Source organism: Scyliorhinus canicula, chromosome 1 (assembly GCF_902713615.1).
Source record: "Scyliorhinus canicula chromosome 1, sScyCan1.1, whole genome shotgun sequence".
In the NCBI taxonomy this organism is placed as follows: Eukaryota; Metazoa; Chordata; class Chondrichthyes; order Carcharhiniformes; family Scyliorhinidae; genus Scyliorhinus; species Scyliorhinus canicula.
In genome coordinates this window covers 185,290,929-185,309,205 of record NC_052146.1, presented here as the reverse complement: position 1 = coordinate 185,309,205, position 18,277 = coordinate 185,290,929, and the positions used below count along the sequence as shown (strand labels likewise).

Here is an 18,277-nt window from a genome sequence, read left to right as displayed (position 1 = left end):
TCTGGGTGGGGAAGTCTGGCAGGTGAGGAATATGGTTTTTTTGGTGGTGGGGGGCCTGGCGTGCCAGGTTTGATGACTTATTATTGGGCGGCAAACATCACAATGGAGGTGGGGTCAGTTTGGGGGCAAATGGAGGCTGTGCAGTGTAGGGGTCGAGTTTCAGGGCACTGTTGTTGACACCATTCTCGTGAGCCCAGTGGTGGTTTCAGCGTTGCACGTCTGAAGCCAGTGCAGATAGAATTTTGGGTTACAGGACATGTCATTGTGGGCGGTGATATGTGACAATCACAGGTTTGCGCTGGCGGGGCTCTGGTTCTGGGGGTGGCAGGAGATGGGGATAAAGACTTGTTTATAGAGGGCAAGTTTGCAGGTTTGGAAGAGTTGGAAGAAATGTATGAACTGCCCAAAGGGAATGGTTTCAGATCCCTGCAGGTGAGGGATTTTGGGAGGAGAGTTGCCATCCTTCCTGGGGCTGCTGCCTCCGGTGTTGCAAGACAAGCTGTTGTCGGAGGATAATACTGGGGAGGGGAGAATGTTAGACATCTACAGCGAGTTGATGGAGAGGAAAGTTGCTCTGGTGGAGGAGATCAAGTGTAAATGGGAGGAAGAGTTGGGCGGAGAGGTGCGGGCCAGGACGTGGAAAGAGGCCTTGCGGACAGTGAACGTGTTTTCTTTGTGCGAGAAATTAAGCCTCATCCAGTTTAAGGTGGTTTGTAGGGCCCACATGACAGTTGCAAGGATGAGCCTGTTTTTTTGCAGGGGTGAAGGATAGGTAGCGGCAGTGTGCGGGGCGGCCCGTGAATCACATTAACATGTTCTGGACATGGGGGCTGGTTTAGCACAGGGCTAAATCGCTGGCTTTGAAAGCAGACCAAGGCAGGCCAGCAGCACGGTTCAATTCCTGTACCAGCCTCCCCGAACAGGCGCCTGAATGTGGTAACTAGGGGCTTTTCACAGTAACTTCATTTGAAGCCTACTTGTAACAATAAGCGATTTTCATTTCATTTCACATGTCTGAGGTTGATGGGATTCTGGCGGGGGTTCTTAGATGTGATGTCGGAGTTGTGTGTGTGGAGGTAGCACTGTGTGGGTGATATTTGGCTTGTTGAAAGATCCGGGAGTCCAGGTGGGGAGAAATGCCGATGTACTGCCATCCTCGTAGCCCAGAGACGGACCTTGTTGTGCTGGCAGGACTCAGAACCGCCAAAGGCGGGTGTATGGGTGAGTGACTTGACAGAATCCCTGCATTTGGAGGTCAAGTTCGCCTTGCAGGGGTTGGAGGAGGGGTTCACCTGGAGGTGGAAACTGTTCATTGATTTCTTCAAGGTGAATTGAGGAGTCAGCGGGGTGGGGAGATGGGTGGGAGATAAGGGGAAAAATTAAGGCGGTGGGGTGTTGTGATCAGGGGAATGGTAGAGGCCTGTGTTTGCTGTCCATGTTGATGTTTGGTCTTCTGAGATTTTCATGTACACATTGAATAAAAATATATATTTAAAAAACCCATTAAGGGCTGAGAGGAGAAATTTATTCACCCAGAGCACGGTGAGCCAATGGAAATCACTCATACAGAAAGCAATTGAGGCCAAAAGATTGAATGTTTTCAAGAAGGAGTTAGATATTGCTCTTGGGCTAAAGGGATCAAATGCTATGGGGGGAAAGCGGGAACAGGTTACTGAGTTAATGAACAGTGGGCAGTCTTGAAGGGCTGAATGGCCTACTCATGCTCCTATTTTCTATGTTTCCATGTAAGAGGGTCTCTGTGTGGAGCGATGCCTGAAAAAAACGTCCTTAGTGGTAAAACTTCTTTTTGATGCTATTGAAATAATCACTCCATTATTAACAAAAAAGTACTGGTTTGCACTGTGGTTTAACCAGCACATGGTCATTTGTTCATTCTAATGTACTTTGTCACATAGCTTTTGGAACTTTAGAGACCAAGGATAAACTTCATAATATTATTTTATAATACTGTGCTGGTGTTATGTACTCTACAGTCCATGTAAATCTGCCTTCGAGTCAATAACCGCCCCATTCAAGATCTATTTGTGAATTCAACATTGCCCCCTTTTTCTGAAAACAGGTCACTAAAAATTATTCGACTGTCCCATTTACATTAAGCCTCAAGTTAGTTCAATAGCACTTGGCCCCTACAAATTTGAGTGTAGTTTGTTCACTTTGCTAAATACGTGACTCAAATTAGCAAATAATATGTATGGGGTATTCAGCTAAGGCTTAAATCTTCTTTACGTCAATATCGTTTGACAATTTAACCTGGCATAAGGTACAGAAACATGGGGTTGTCTGAATAAATAGTTTAGCTTTGTCATATACAGTGAAAAAAATGCGACCCAACGGATTATTTTGTATCAAACCCAGATTTTCACTTCCAGATTACGCCATTTCATTGTATATTATTCTTAAAAGTGCAGTTTCTGAATACATTCTGCAAGGAACTTCAGACAGTGCAGTGATGTTATGACATGGGTTATCGCTAAAATGCACATTTAAGAGTATGATATAATGTCAAGAACTCATTGAAGATGTAAATGCAGAGATCACAAATTTTCATATTTTGCTGCATCTGGGTTAAATTCACTTTTTTTAAAAACAGTAATAAAATCAAATGAACGTGTTCTCCTTTGTCTAATGAAGATGGGTGCTACATTCTCATTAAAGGGTCTCTCTAGTAGGACTGGTTGTTGAATCAGTCTCCATAAAGAATATGCCTCTTTGGTGTAGCAGGTACCCATATTTCAACAAACAAAATGTTTTACAGTTACTGCGCAGAGCAAATATTTCCTTAATAGTCTAGGTACCGAAAATGCATTTCCAGACGTCCCCTTTTTTGATACACGTAAAACTATTTAAACAAGGCATGATCGCAGGAAACATCAATCCTGTTTTTAGGTTGGAGATGCAAACCACGTTTTCCTCCAACGGACCTTTTCCCAGCTGGTTGATATTGTATCTGCTCTTTGTCATCAATGTGAGTTCACCATTGGTACAGCAAACTGACAACTGCATTTTCAGTTACTGGCAAAGTCAATATGGTTACATTTTTAGGTGTAACTATTCAGTTTGTTTCCCATTGCCTGAATGCAAATTGATGGAAACTCTGGTCCATGTCAGAAGTGATAAAAACTTACCAAGCCAGGCATTAACAGGATTTTTACAGCCTAAAACATTTTCATTCTCCCATGCTGCAACCTCACAGTGTCCAGGAGCTTGTAGTGTTTAAGGAAAATACATCAGGGCTAAGAGGAGTGGGCATTTTCTAGCAATGGTAGTCCATCTCGATGGAATGATGGATGTGTATGCTCCCTTTTGTAGGTTTTTGGTGGAAGCTTTGGAATTATTTGAGATGTAGAGCTCTGTCTTGGTGGAACAGGTGGTCCAGCAATGGTACCAATATCAACATCTTGTGACAAAGGAGGTGATGGCAAATGCCTACGAGTTCCAAGTGGCGAAGGTGTTTGAGGAGGAGGTGGAGTAAAAGGTGTAGGAGAGTTGGGGAAAAAAGTGTTGGGATGCTCTGTTTTTCGACCCAAGGGTGGAGGCTGCAGGGGCAGAGGTGAGCCTGGAAATACATCTGGTGTTCGTACAGGCTCTCGGGGTGGCAAACTGGGAGGACTGTCAGGAGGTTCTGATATGGATGACCTCTCTGATAATGGGTATCGAGGTGAGTAAACCTTAGCTGTGGGTTGACGGGGTGGAATAGCAGGCGGACTGTCCAAATGTTTTGACTTGATCTGAAACAGACAAAAACAAGTCTGTTAAAACAAATCACCAACTAAATAGCCATGATAATCATTATTTTCAAAGTATTAATTCTTCAAGAGGTGCTAGAAGATGAAGGCTTGAATTAACGATAATATATACATGGAATGATAAGGGCCTGTTATCATAGCATTTACAGTGCAGAAGGAGGCCATTTGGCCCATCGGGTCTGCACCGGACCTTGGAAAGAGCACCCTACTTAAGCCCACATCTCCACCATATCCCCGTAACCCCACCTAACCTTTTTGGACACCAAGGACAATTGATCAGGCCAATCCACCTAACCTGCACATCTTTGGACTGTGGGAGGAAACTGGAGCACCCGGAGGAAACCCACGCATACACGGGGACGACGTGCGGACTCCGCACAGACAGTGACCCAAGCTGGGAATCGACCTGGGACCCTGGAGCTGTGAAGCAACTGTGCTAACCACTATGATACCGTGCTACCCTTAATTAAAAGGATAACAATCAAAGATACTGGATAAACTTCTGATCAAATTCATTTATTAGGAGAGTCAGCTACTTCCCCCTTTATTTAGCATAACTCTTGAAATAGATGTAGGCTGGCAGGACTTTCTAATATTCAATAGATTAAGCCCATTTTCGCCTCAATGAAATTAATATGTGTCCCCATTGACACAAATATCCACACATAATACAACATACTATGAAACAAATATGTTTTTGAATACCTCAATAAAGGAACACAAGAATTCAGAAGAGTTAAAGGTTATTCAGCCCGTCCAGCTGTGTCAGGCGGCCCCTAAAACAAAGAAAAGTACAGCACAGGAACAGGCCCTTCGGCCCTCCAAGCCTGTGCCGATCACGATGCTCTAACTCAAAAAAACTCCTGTCCTTACTTGGTCCGTATCCCTCTATTTCCTCCCTATTCATGTATCCATCCAGAAGCCTCTTAAATGTTGGTAATGTGCCTGCTTCCACCACATCCTCTGGCAGCACGTTCCAGGCACCCACCACTCTCTGCGTGAAAAACTTACCCTTGAATCTGTACCCCCTTGTAATTGACATTTCCACCCTTGGAAAAAAGCCTCTGACTGTCCACCCTGTCTATGCCGCTCATAACGTTGTCAATCTCTATCAGGTTTCCCCTCAGCCTCCATATTTCCAGTGAAAACAATCCTAGTTCATTCAACCTCTCCTCATAGCCAACACCCTCGATACCAGGCAACATCCTGGTGAATCTTCTTTGCACTCTCCCCAAAGTTTCCACATCCTTCTGATAATGTTGTGACCAGAACTGCATGCAATACTCTAATTTGGCGTAACCAAGGTTTTATATAGTTGCAACATGATTTTCCAATCTTGTACTCAATGCAAGCATGGCATATGCCTTCTTAATCACCTTGACCACCTGTGCTGCCATTTTTAGGGAACTGTGGACCAGCACGCCCAGATCTCTCTGTATGCTAATGTTCTTAACGGTTCTGCCATTTACAGTATAACTCATACCTAGATTTGATCCTCCAAAATGTATCAACTCGCATTTGTCCGGATTAAACTCCATCTGCCATTTCTGTGCCCAAATCTCTAATCTTTCTACAGCTGTTGTATCCTGACAATTCTCGGTACTATCAGCAACTCCGCCAATCTTGGTGCTGTCCGCAAACTTAATCAGACCACCCACATTTTCCTCCAGATCATTTATATACACTACAAACAACAGAGGTCCCAGCACTGATTCCTGCAGAATACCGCTAGCTACAGATCTCCATTCAGAAAAACACCCTTCCACCGCTAATCTCTGTCTTCTATAACCAAGCCAGTTCTGTATCCATCTAGCCAGCCCACCCGAATCCCATGTGATTTTAGTTTTTGTACCAGTCTGCCATGTGGACCTTGTCAAATGCCTTACTAAAATCCATATAAACTACATCCACAGCCCTTCTCTCATCAATTTTCTTTGTCACCTCTTCAAAAAACTCAAGTTGGTGACTTCCGGTGGTGGCAATGCGGAGCTAAGCCGCACATTCGGCAGCTCCCGCTGAAAACGGACTTTGGGCCTCTTTTCAGGGCCCCCAACGGAGCTGTCAGCAAATCCCGACGTGGGAAGAGGACAGGAGTCGACCCCTACGGTCCTATGGTCCGGACCAGGAGTGGAGTAAGGAGAAAAACGGAGAAAGCACCCCTGAAAAAGCGGGGGAAGGAAGACAAAATGGCAGCCGGCGGAGGCCTTGAGGAGCTGAGGCAGTGGGCTCAGGAGCAGCAGGCGACTCTGCTGCACTGCTTCCAGGAGCTTAAGTTGGAGCTGCTGGATTCGTTGAAGGTAACCAACAGGGAGCTGATGGAGACCCAGACAGCCCAGGGGGCTGCGATCCGGGAGCTGCAGTAGCAGGCCTCCGAAAGGGAGGATGAGGCCGTGGCCGTGGCGGGGAAGGTGGAGATGCACGAGGCGCTCCATAAAAGATGGCAGGAGCAGTTCGAGGAGCTGGACAACCGGTCGAGGAGGAAGAATTTGCGGATCCTGGGCCTCACGGAGGGGCTGGAGGGGTTGGACCTGGCGGCCTATGTGGCGGTTATGTTAAACTCGCTGATGGGGGCTGGGTCCTTCCAGGGGCCCCTGGAGTTAGAGGGGGCCCACAGAATTCTGGCTAGGAGGCCCAAGGCAAACGAGCCGCCGCGGGCGGTGTTGGTGCGGTTTCATCGGTTCGTGGATCGTGAGTGTGTGCTCCGGTGGGCCAAGAAGGAGCTGAGCAGCAAGTGGGAGAACACGGAGGTGCGGATCTTCCAGGACTGGAGTGCGGAGGTGGCGAGGCGGAGGGCCGGGTTTAACCGGACGAAGGTGGTGCTCCATAGACGGAGTGTGAAGTTCGGCATGTTGCAGCCGGCGCGTCTGTGGGTCACCTATAAGGATCGGCACCATTATTTTGAATCCCCGGAGGAGGCGTGGGCCTTTGTGCAGGACGAGAAATTGGACTCAAACTGAGGGTCTAAGATGGGGGATGCTGTATAATACTGTACTTGTATTTGCTTGGTTTAATGTAAGATGTGGGTTGGCCTTAGGGTGGGTGGGGTGATGTCGATTTGTCTTTTCTATATGGGTTTTTCTGTAGGGGTCTGGTGGACGGGTTCGGGCAGGGGGGTAAACGGGGAGTTCGGGGAGCTGGTGGGGGGGACTGACAATGGGAGTAGCCCTGGAGGAGGCGGGGCCGGGCAGGGCGACAGCGCGGGCTTTCTGCGGGTTTCCCACGCTGGGAGATGGTGGGGGCGGGGTCGGGGCTGAGAAGCACGGGTCGTTGCTGGCTGTTTTCTTTTCCCACGCAAGAGCGGGGGGGGGGGAAGAGGAGAACCCATTGACAGGCACGATGGAGGAGGGGTAGTCCCACGTGGGAGGAGTCGGAGGTAGGGCGGGAGTCGCCGGGGTCAGCAGAAGTTAGCTGGCTCACGGGAGTGCTATGGAGGGAGGGGCGCGGCTAGGAGGGGTCCTAGCCGGGGGGGTGGGGGTACCGGGTTGCTGCTGAAACGGTCAGGAAGGAGCTGGAGGACGCAGGGGGTGCTGGAGGGGGGGGGGGGGGGGGGGGGGGGGGGAGTTGCCGCCGTGGGAAACTGGCAGGACGGGGGACGCTGGCCGGTGGTGAGCAAGGGATCGGGTATGGCTAATCGGCAGGGGAGGGGGGCTGGGAGCTCTCTGATCCGGCTGATAACCTGGAATGTGAGGGGGCTGAATGGGCCGGTCAAACGGGCCTGGGTATTTGCGCACCTGAAGGGGCTGAAGGCGGATGTGGCCATGCTCCAGGAGACACACCTGAGAGTGGTGGACCAGGTTCGGCTGAGGAAGGGATGGGTGGGCCAAGTATTTCACTCAGGGCTGGATGAGAAGAGTAGGGGGGTGGCGGTCCTGGTGGGGAAGAAGGTGTCGTTTGAGGTGTTAAATGTGGTGGCTGACAGCGGCGGGAGATATGTGATGGTGAGTGGTAAGCTACAAGTGGAGCGGGTGGTGTTGGTGAATGTTTATGCCCCAAATTGGGACAATGCGGGGTTTATGCGGCGTATGCTGGGCCGCATTCCGGACCTGGAGGTGGGGGGCCTGATCATGGGGGGGGTACTTCAACACGGTACTGGATCCCCCATTGGATCGATCCAAGTCCCGGACGGGTAGGAGGCCGGCGGCGGCTAAGGTGTTGAGGGGATTTATGGACCAGATGGGCGGGGGGGTGGATCCCTGGAGGTTTGCGAGGCCAAGGGCCAGGGAGTACTCGTTTTTCTCCCACGTACATAAGGCCTATTCGAGGATTGATTTTTTTTGTCCTGAGGGTGGAGGATGTGGAATACTCCGCCATTGCCATTTCAGATCATGCCCCGCACTGGGTGGACCTCGGGCTGGGGGAAGAGAGGGACCAACGTCCGCTCTGACGCTTGGAGGTGGGGCTGCTGGCAGATGAGGAGGTGGCCAAGAGGGTTCGGGGGTGTATCGAGAGGTACCTTGAGGCCAATAACAACGGGGAGGTCCGAGTGGGGACGGTCTGGGAGGCAGACCTCTGGGAGAGGGGGGAGCAGAGGGAGAGGGAGAAACCGATAGGGGAGATGGTGCGGGTGGATAGGAGATATGCGGAGGCTCCAGAGGAGGGATTGCTGGGGAAGAGGCGTAAGCTCAGTGGAGGAAAGCACAGGGGGCGGTGTATGAGTAGGGGGAGAAGGCGAGCAGGATGCTGGCACACCAGCTCCGAAAGTAGGGCGCGACCAGGGAGATTGGGGGAGTGACGGATAAGGCTGGGAAGGTGGTGCGGAGGGGAGTAGATGTTAATGGGGTCTTCAGAGACTTCTATGGGGAACTGTACCGGTCGGAACCCCCGGTGGAGGGGGGAGGAATGGGGCGCTTCTTGGACAAGCTGCGGTTCCCGAGGGTGGAGGAGGAGCACGTGGAGGGACTGGGGGCACCGATCGAACTGGAGGAGGTGGTCAAAGGGATAGGGAGCATGCAGTCGGGGAAGGCGCCGGGGCCGGACGGGTTTCCGGCGGAATTTTATAAAAGGTATTTGGACCTGTTGGGCCCCCTGTTGGTCCAGACCTTCAACGAGGCGGGAGGGGGGGGGGCTTTGCCCACAACGATGTTATGGGCACTGATTTCCTTGATCCTGAAGCGGGACAAAGACCCTCTGCAGTGCAGGTCATATGCGAGGCCCCCAAGCGTGGAGGCCTGGATCAATGATATGGCGGGGTTCATTAAATTGGAGAAGGTGAAATTTGCCCTGAGGGGATCAGTACAAGGGTTCTTTAGGTGGTGGCAGCCTTTCCTGGACTTCCTGGTGGAATGGTAGGGAAATAGGCCGGCAGCAGCAGCAACCCGGGGGGGGGGGGTTGGATCGGTGGGAGGGAGAACTGTGTACATGGGTTTGTGGGATGTGGCGGGTGTTATCTCTTTCCCTTTTGTTGTTTGGGTGTTCTTTTGTTTGTTTTTTTTTCTTTTGTTTGTAGTTGCTTTTGAAGTTGGGTGGGTATTGTTCTTGGGGTGTTACCGCGGTTGTTTTATTAATAGAGTTGAGATGTTTATATTTTGTAAAAATTTCAATAAAAATTATTTTAAAAAAAAACTCAAGTTGGTGAGATATGATCTTCCCCGTACAAAACCATGCTGCCTGTTACTAACTAGTCCATTTTCCTCCAAATGTGCATACATCCTGTCCCTCAGTATTTTTTCCAAAAGCTTCCCCACCACTGATGTCAGGCTCACTGGGTTATAATTTGCTGGATTGTCTAGTCTTAAACAAGAGAATAACATTGGCTATTCTCCATCCTCTGGAACCTTGCCTGTGATCAAAGAGGATGCAAAGATATCTGTTAAGGCCCCAGCTATTTCTCCCCTTGCCTCCCGGAGTAACCTGGGATAGTACCATCCGGCTGTGGGGACTTGTCTACCTTAATGCAATTTAGGATACTCAATACTTCCTCCTTTTATATATTGACCTTTTCAAGAAAGTTCACACACCTATCTCTGACCTCATATCCGTCATGTCCTTCTCCCTGGTGAATACCAATACAAAGTACTCATTAAGGATTTCACCCACTTCCTGTGGTTCCACACACAACATCCCTCCATTGACCTTAAGTGGGTCTACTCTTTCTCTTGCTACCTTCTTGCTCCTAATATATGCATAAAATGCCTTGGGATTCCCCTTGACCATGTTTGCTAAAGACACTCCTTCGCCCCTTTTAAGCTCTCCTAATTCCATGTTTAAGTTACTTCCTACTTTCAATGTACTCAAAGGCTTCATCAGTTTTTAGATGCCTAGACCCATCACATGCTTCCTTTTTCCTTTTGACTGAGTTTACAATTTCCCTTGTCATCTATGTCTCCCGAATCCTGCCATTTCTATCCTTCATTTTTGCGGGGACATGCCTGTCCTGCACTTCAATCAACTGGCCTTTAAAAGCCTCCCACATGTCAGACTTGGATTTGCCCTCAAATAGCCGTTCCCAATCCACATTCCCCAGTCCCTGTCTAATTTGGATATAATTGGCCCTCGCCCAATTAAGCACCACCCCCCACAGGCCACTTTTGTCCTTATCCATGACTACTTGGCATCTTATGGAATTATGGTCGTTAAGACCAAAATGCATCTCCACTGAAACATTAATCACCTGGCCAGTTTAATTCCCCAATACCAAGTCTAGTATGGCCCCCTTCCTGGTTGGATTGTCAACATACTGTGTCAAAAAGCCCTCTTGGACACATCTAACAAATTGCTCTCCATTCGAGCCCCTGGATGTAAGGGATTCCCAGTCAATATGAGGGAAGCTAAAATCGCCATCACAACTACCCTTCTTTTTTCACACCTTTTCAGTGTTTGACTACACAACTGCCCCTCTATCTCCTGCGGGCTGTTGGGAGATCTATAGTACACTCCACCCTCACTGGTCGCAGGATCGGGACGGGGGCGCCACCAATTTTTTTGACATAAAACACCACAGATCCTCCACACTTAGTCAAAAACGGTGAATCCAACTCATGATGTCTGAAAAAGGATATGGATTTTACTTTCTCTTACCCTTCATTTTAGGTTTGAACTGCTTTTCCGTGAGCAATAATTAAAACGGCAAAATATTATCTTGGAATATGTGATTCATAATACAAACACTAAACCTTATAAATACTCAACCAGCCAGGCAGTATGTTCAATGATAAAAAATAAATGGCTGAACGTTTCGGGTCAATGGCCTTCCATCACAGCTATCAGGTGCTGCTTGATCTGCTGACTATTTCCAGTATTGTCTGTTTTAAATTCAGGTACTTTGCATCTGGGGGTCGGTTAGCTCAATTATCCTGTCCTCACTCAATATTGACATAAATTCAAATTCAATGCATCAGGAGCTACTGGATAATGATTAAGAACAGGAAAACTAGATGATTTTCTTCCCTCCCTTGCCTGGGCAAGAAAACTCCCAAACACTGCCTCGATTTAGGATAGACTGGGTAAGCGAACGTGCCGTGGGTCCCAAAGGTTGTCCAGTTGACAAAAGTGGGTCCTGGGAATAAAATCTTTTGATGGTTTACCTTGGATGGGGAAGATTCTGCTGGAGCAGATTCAGGTCGTCTACGAGGTGGAACAGGAGGGGGGATGTGAGCTTCATCGACACTTTTATTGCAGCTCATTAATGAAGAGATTGATGCTGGCCCTGTAATAAAGAACAATGCAGTTTTGCTAACAATAGTAGGCATCAAAGCATTATTCATATCACACTAAACGCTGTAAGGTGCCAATTAATTCTATTAGCAAGTTCCAAAGCTGCCTTGAACATTTACTATCAAGTGATTAAGAACTGCGTTCGCATTCTAACACATGCATTGAATTAGGGTAACCTGCATTTCAGATTTCACTACAAAACTAGAAAGGGAAAAGCAATAAAAACATGCAAATTGAAGGTTAACTTATAGTCATTACTGAAATTTAAAAAGTATTAAAAGCATTAGAAGCTTTATCCAGGTTCTAGGTTAAGGCTATTTAATAATCTACTCTAAAATCCCATGAAAATATTAAATGTATTACAATGCTAAATGCATAAATTGCAATTTACAACGAGGTATTTTCCTACTTAAAATTAGATGGGAAATGAAAAACGCAACTTAAAAAAAGTTCCCCAAATCTAAATGGACTTTATTAACTTTTGATTATAATGCTTTTAAGTTCATACTGTTTGAATACCAAAACTGTTGAGAAAATCCAGACGCATATGGAATTATAGACATGAAGGAAAGCGAACATTTTCAATGTTCCAGCATGCACGCTGTCATCTATGTTAAAATAAAGCTGCTTTTAAGCATAAAAGACAGTGCATGATCAGCTTTAAAAAGCGTGCTGCGTATTAAATATGCAACATTAAAGCCCAATACTAACTTGCACCATGGGCCAGTGAAACTGGGGCAAATATGGTATCACTGCCTGTGGAAGAAAATAGAGAAAAACTAAGGATGGCACAGCCACGCAGATTTATCAATTTTTACCATTTGCAAATGTCAGCTATAAGCTTCTTGATGTCGTTGGCTGTTTAAATTTAGTGCTAATTTGCTATTGCCTGCATACCTGCAATTCAGAGACATTTGAAGTTTAATCTGAACACAATTTAGCACTAAAAAATGTAAGTACCCCAAAATACCTCAGGTGATGGGGAGAAATCAATCCAATTATAAAAACAGATTAACACAAATAAAAGGACCTAGATTTGCTGAAGTGTTTAAATTAATTTTTACAATTGACAGCCATATTACTTGCCTTTTCTAAAGTTACCATATACTAAATCCCATTAAAGAAAAAAATATATACCAAAAAAGATTCTCCATTTAATGAACTTGACAAATATTGTTAACATTGTGATAAAAGCAGTGTAAAAGCTCTACAAAAGTGCCACACACATATTCTTTATATCAGTGCATGGAAACTCTGCTGCTCCAAACACTTTTGCGGTTGAATTACCACAGGGATTCTCCCTAACGCTGCACTAATTTGGGCATATGATCCTTAAAACTACAGGAAAAATTGCATAAATAATGTTTTACAATTCAAATTCAAAACTACTTAGCAGCATTCATTGAAGTTAAATTCAAGTAAAAGGAGCTTTTACTTCAGTGGATTGTCATGATCCCTCTCCCTCCTATAATACATCTAGGTACACATTACTTTCCAATAGAATTACTACCAAATTAAAGAATTGCCTATCTTGACTCTCAAACTTTTAGAATAAATGACAACAGTTCACAGATGAAATGTGACTATTTCTGAGCATTAATGAAAAGAATTTGAGCATCAACATCTCAAGGATCTGAAAAAATATCTTCTGGGGCACAACACTAAAATTCAAACTTGCAATTCAGAGCAGTCATGTCAGACAGGAGAGGGAGGAGAACCAGAGTTAATTTATTTTGAATATAATTAGATGAGTTTTACAAAAAGGCACTTATTGGATTGAGTGCCCAGTTTTGGAAAAAGGGACTTCGTACTTTACAAATCCATATGACTTGGAATTGAATATCCACTCTGAACAATATTCATCATCCTAGTAGTGATGGATACGTAAATTGACATTTTATATTGATCTCATTTGTCACATAACTTTAGCGGTATTTAAAATGACAATGTCAGTCTCGCCCAAGTGCACCAAAAGCAAACAAAGCACTACTTGGTTTTGGATGAGTCTTGTGTTTTCTCCTTCTTCATACGAGATAAGCCTGATCTTCAAATCAAATTCTCCCACAATCAGTTCCAATATCCTCCAGTGTTAGATGAATCTTGTCCTAATAAAATGAGCCTTCAATACACCTCTTCTTTCTAGAATACCTAGCTCCTGTTTCCATAGCTGATGTAAAGTGCATGTTGCCATTTTTCCCCCCCATTTAATCTAGCCAAGTGTTCTATTACAGAAAGCTGGGGCCAATCTTTACTCAGTCTTGCATTTATTTACAGAATGAAACATTACAAGCATATACCAGCTCAGCTACACTACAATTTCAATAAGTGTGTTTTTATATGCTTTCAAATGAAACCCCATTGAGTCTTCCAACTGCATATAATTAAACATAATTGATAGACAATTAATGTCAAGTCTCTTTCTAATCACAATAATGTGCTATTTTCCAGTAAACTGGCTTGTCCACAACATATTGATTTACCTTTCTGCCTTTATACTAACGTTAGTTAAATTTAGATTACTGTTTCCCAACTAGTCCTTGATGTTTGCTTACATACCGACAAAACTTTATTCCCACATCAAATCATATAGCACATTCTTCCTTGTTGAACAAGTGACATATGTAATGTCGAGATGCTGGCGTTGGACTGGGGTGGGCACAGTTAGAAGCCTTATAACACCAGGTTAAAGTCCAACAGGTTTGTTTCGAATCACGAGCTTTCGGAGCGCAATTCCTTCCTCGGGTGAATGAAGAGGTGGGTTCCAGAAACACATATGTAGACAAAGTCTCTATATGCATCATTGACTTTGTCTATATATATGTTTCTGGAACCTACTTTTTCATTCATCCAAGGAAGGAACTGCGCTCCGAAAGCTAGTGATTCGAAACAAACCTGTTGGACTTTAACCTGGTGTTGTAAGACTTCTTACTGTGCTCACTCAAGTCCAATGCCGGCATCTCCACATCATAGTGACATATAGACTGAGAACATAGTCTGCAAAACACTTCTCCACATGACAAACAAAGTCAATCTTTTGGATATTTCTCGTCTCCTTAAGTCATGCTTTGTTGCTTTTCCATGACTCTCAAATTTGGATATAAATTTTATCCTTAATTTCAGTTTTACAGCATAATTAAAATTATGAATATGCAAATAACATATACATACTTCAATGCCACAGATGTCAGTCATGTTCATATTTACTTAACAAATACAAACCACTTTATTTTGTGACCAAACAGTTACCAAAATTAACTGACATACTTGAATAGAATGGACTAGCTGGATCAGAGTCCCCAAAAACACTGCAGACGTCCGTCGAGCTGGATGCTGCAGAAGCGGGTGGCGGCGTCAGCGGCGTACGTGGGGAATTTGGTGCTGATGCTATACTTTCAGTCTCATTTTCTGTGATTCGGCTGTAACTGATTTTCCGTGGCTCCTGCTGTAGCGGTGTGGGATGCCCACGCAAGGTGCCTGACCCTGGATGCCTGGGGTTAGATGGTCGAACACCCGGAGATTTCAGAGGATAATTAAATTTCTTTGCCTATAAATATTTTAATTGTAAAGGTCAATTAAAGGAAGCAATTGAAGTCATTTTCCCAAATAAGAACCGTGGAGAAACAAATGCCCATCTTTAAATGGTAGATAATAATAATCTTTATTAGTGACATAAGTAGGCATACATTAACACTGCAATGAAATTATTCTGAAAATCCCAGGGTCGCCATACTCCGGCACCTGTTTGGGTACATTGAGGGAGAATTCAGACTGTCCAATTCACCAAACAAGTACGTCTTTTGGGACTTGTGTGAGGAAACCAAAGCACCCGGAGGAAACCCAAGGAGGCACGGGGAGAACGTGCAGATTGCACAGTACATTTCTAAGGTAAAATTCCAAGTTATTTTAAAATATTCTAAACTCAAGTATCAAATAATCAACATGTGAACATCCACTAGTCTATTATAGTAAAATATTTTATTAGCTGGGGAATTAAAAAAAAATAAATTTAGTGTACCCAATTCATTTTTTTCCAATTAAGGGGAAATTTATCGTATTCAATCCACCTATCCTGCACATCTTTGGGTTGTGGAGGCAAAATCCACGCAAACATGGGGAGAACGTGCAAACTCTACACGAACAGTGACCCAGAGCCGGGATTGAATGTGGGACCTCGGCGCCGTGAGGCAGCAGGGCTAACCCACCGCACCACCGTGCTGCCCTTAGCTGGGGAATGTTTAAACACAGATGGAAAACAGATGTGAGGTAACATCGTTTAACAGTGACTATGTCAGAACATGCCTGCAATCTGCAAATCATGAGAATGTACTTGAAAGTAAAATATTAAAAGATGAAATGCAAAAGATACACATGCGAACTATCTACCTCTTTTAATAATCATAACTAAGGTTAGGGTACTCACTGAACATTAATTAAATTTCATGGCTCATCAATTGTTAAAATGTTAAAGAATTTATGTTTAGTTTAGTGTTAAAATTCAATGTGTGAGAGTATCAGTTGGGTACTTTCACATTCTTAGACAAACTAAGCTCGGAATACATATTTTTTTTTCAAGCTGTTCAGTAGATTATGGAGGCAGGGTCCAACAGAACATTTCATACCAACTGATTATATCCCTCTTGGACAATGGCTGAAAAAGCTAACAATGAGCTATGGATGCTTCAAATGAGTAATCTGTAATCATCATATTATTCATTTAGATCTAAGTGAACATTTAAAACAAATTGAGATAATATCTTTTGTAAAATAAATTTAGAGTACCCAATTCATTTTTTCCAATTAAGGGGAAATTTATCGTATTCAATCCACCTATCCTGCACATCTTTGGGTTGTGGAGGCAAAATCCACGCAAACATGGGGAGAACGTGCAAACTCCACACGGACAGTGACTCAGAGCCGGGATCGAACCTGGGACCTCGGCGCCGTGAGGCTGCAGGGTTAATCCACTGCGCCACCATGCTGCCCGGAGATACTATCTTTTTATACATAGGCCTTAGGAAAACTCTGGTAAACCAATCAAACACATCATTTAATTTCACCTGATCTCGAAACTAAAATCTTACCAGTGTTATGGTACAAAATATTAAATGTCCCACAGCAGAGAGGTATTTCTAATTTGAAAGAAGTTCAACCCCCACATACAAAATATGGTCATTACCTATTGAAGATAATCACATAGAACATAACAGCGCAGTACAGGCCCTTTGGCCCTCGATGTTGCGCCGACCTGTAAAACCACTCTAAAGCCCATCTACATTATTCCCTTATCGTCCATATGCCTATCCAATGACCATTTTAATGCGTTTAGTGTTGGCGAGTCCACTACTGTTGCAGGCAGGGCATTCCACGCCCTTACTACTCTCTGAGTAAAGAATCACAGAAACACTTGTTTTAAGAAAATCTCAGTTGAACGTTCAGGTGATTTTCCCACCCACTCAGCTACATATAATCTTATTATGGGCCATGCCTTCGATTCTTTCCCCAGAGGAGAACTGATTTTAATCAAATAAGTGAAATAGTGTGGATGCTGGAATCTGAAACAAACAGAGAATGCTGCAAAAACTCAGCATGTCTGTCAGCATCTATAGAGAGAGGGAAGAGTTAATGTTTTGAGTCCATTTGCCTCTTCATCAGAACTGAAAGAGTGGCAAAATCTGTGATAAACTTCTGGAGTTGCAAGAGATTTCAACAAAAGTGTAACAGGTTGACACATGGGTCTATCAGGACAGTCCTGTTTCTAGATTTTGGGAAGGAGGTAGAATCAGGCTGTGCAGCTTTGGGGAACTATAAGGTTGGAGGCTGTGAAGAGAAGATTTACAGAGGCCATGAGGTCAGTGACAGTCCTGGAAACAGAGGCTTGATATTTGGTGGTGGGGTCATGATCCATGGGGAGATAGGAGGAAGTTTCTGAGAATTGACACTCAGCCTCTGCGAAGTAGAAGACAGTATGCCAGACAACAATGGCACCACCCTTGTCAACAGGTTTGATCACAAGGTTCGGGTTGGAATGCAGTAAATTCAGAAGGAGACAGGTTGGAGTGGGTGATAGGGGCAGAGAAATTGAGATGAAGAGCCAAAATGTCAACTCTGTTCACTCTTTCCATTGATATTAATTCATTATTTTGACTTTAAGATTGCAAGCAGATTAAATTGCTGGCGAAGATCCTGGCCACCAGGATAGAGGACTGTGTGCCAGGGGTGATACACGAGGATCAGACAGGATTTGTCAAGGGAAGACAGCTTAACACGAATGTGCGGAGATTGTTAAATGTTATTATGATGCCGGCGGTGGAGGTGGAGATAGTGGTGGCGCTGGATGCAGAGAAGGCGTTTGATAGAGTTGAGTGTGGGTACCTGTGGGAGGTCCTGGAGCAGTTCGGATTCGGGGAGGGGTTCATCAAATGGGTGAGGTTGCTCTATGAGGTCCCGATGGCGAGTGTAGTTACCAATGGAAGGAGATCAGAGTACTTCAGGCTCGACCGTGGGACCAGGCAGGGGTGCCCCCTGTCCCCCTTGCTTTTTGCACTGACGATAGAACCTTTGGCTTTGGCGCTGAGGGAGTTGGGGAGGTGGAGGGGCCTGGTGCGGGGAGGGGAGGAACATAGGGTATCGCTGTATGCGGACGACCTGCTGTTGTATGTGGCTGACCCAGAGGGGGGAATGCCGGGGGGTGATGGAGCTGTTGGCTGAGTTTTGGAGCTTCTCGGGCTATGTTAATCTGGGCAAAAATGAGGTATTTGTAGTACACCCGGGTGATCAGGAGGGAATTGGGAGGCTCCCGTTTAAGAGGGCAGTGAAGAGTTTTAGATACCTGGGGGTGCAGGTGGCCAGGAGTTGGG

The 18,277-nt window shown here is 45.3% G+C and overlaps 1 pseudogene; it reads right to left on the bottom strand.

Moving 5' to 3' along the window:
- Nucleotides 1-1,316: 1,316 nt before the first annotated feature.
- LOC119970133 overlaps nucleotides 1,317-18,277 on the bottom strand; it is a 397,883-nt pseudogene continuing 380,922 nt past the window's right edge.